Source organism: Ursus maritimus, unplaced genomic scaffold (genome assembly GCF_017311325.1).
Source record: "Ursus maritimus isolate PB19 unplaced genomic scaffold, ASM1731132v1 scaffold_31, whole genome shotgun sequence".
Classification (NCBI taxonomy): Eukaryota; Metazoa; Chordata; class Mammalia; order Carnivora; family Ursidae; genus Ursus; species Ursus maritimus.
Window position 1 is genome coordinate 5,988,953 of NW_024425675.1, and position 1,394 is coordinate 5,990,346.

General features: G+C 58.0%; 1 protein-coding gene across 1 annotated transcript in view; it reads left to right on the plus strand.

Annotated features, from left to right (window-relative positions):
* The first annotated feature begins 375 nt into the window (after window positions 1-375).
* ZNF438 (zinc finger protein 438) overlaps window positions 376-1,394 on the plus strand; it is a 173,067-nt gene continuing 172,048 nt past the window's right edge. Inside the window, exon 1 of the mRNA XM_040645282.1 lies at window positions 376-392. The gene's annotated coding sequence lies outside the window, so the exon portion shown is untranslated. The remainder of the gene's footprint in view (window positions 393-1,394) is intronic.

Below are 1,394 nucleotides of genomic sequence, written 5' to 3' on the forward strand. Positions count from 1 at the left end.
ATGTCTGCGGAAAATCTACCTCACAACCCTGGCGTCCGACTCCAGCCCGCTGCACGACAGCTCGTTTGCTGTGCTCCCCGGGAGGGGGGTGGAGGGAAGGGGGTGTGTGTCTACGCCCCCTTTCATTGGTGCCCCCTCTCTCGGCCACAGGCTTTCAGCGAAGCGCTCTCAAACAGTCCCCGCCCTAGGAGGTGGCCACGCAGGCCGTGTGCGCCTGCGCCTAGCGCCCCACGGCGGGGGGCGGGGTCGCCGAGGAAAGGGGCGGCTCTCCCGCCGTCGCGCACGGGGCGGAGCCGTGGGGGCGGTGCGGCCCGGCGCCCAGCGGCCTGACCTCCCCGAACGCCGGGTCCCGTGACGTCACCTCGCCGTGACGCGCACGCTGTAGGAAAACTGTAAGTTTCTGAGGATTCCTGCAGCTCCCTGGGCCTGCGGGGCTCGCCCTGTTGCTCGCATTCCCGGTGTCGGTGGTGGCTGCGGGCGTTTGATCCTTGGGCGATCAGGGAGCCGCCGAACGTGGTGAAGGGACAGGTGCCTGCCCAGAGCGGGAGCGCGCCCTCTGGGGCGGGCGGGACCGGGAGTGCGAGGAGGCGAGGCCGCGCCCCGCGGGACAGGCCGGCACTTCTTCCCTGGGGCAGAGAGGGCTCTAGGGGACGGCGAGCGAGGACAAGGAAGGAACGGGGAAGGTCCAAATGGGAGCGACCCCCATTTTTCCCCTTCCTTGATTGGGGGGCTTAGATTCCCCCTTAGCCCTGGAGTTTGACATGGGAAGTCTGGAATGGAGGGTTTCTTCAGAGACTCCACATCTAGGCTTCCTTTGGGATCCTGCAAGTGACCAGATCGCTGAGGACAAGCTGTAAAGATAACCATCTGCTGCCTCAGTTTCCTTTTTGTGTAAAATGGAGGTGAAGTAGCCTCTGGGCTAATTGTCATTCGCACAGAACCGGGAACATTGTGAGAGCCTATGAGGTAACACAAGCATGTAAACTTGCTAGGTGAAAGCTTAGAAAGACAATCGTTATAATGAGAATGTGGTGGCCAATGGCCATTTAACCAAGGTCTTGTAAGTAGGGATCTTTTTCACAGTCTTGCCTCCTCAGCCCCCTCGCAGCCACCCCAGATCTGATCATGGACAACACTTGAGTCTGATAGGGATCTGAACTGTTGTCACTGAACTTAGTGGAACAGGGATCGAGAAATGACTGGTGCCCCGATCACAATGTTCTTGACAATTATGAGGTCCTCGTGGCTGATTTTTTCATAGATAGTTTTTGTCACGTTGGAACTAGTACATTATACTCAACGCGGATACACTGAGTTTTAGGGATTGTTGCTGTGTGGACTTGAAATATCTGATCATCACATCTGACTTTGAAAGTTTTGGCTTGCCAAGGGTT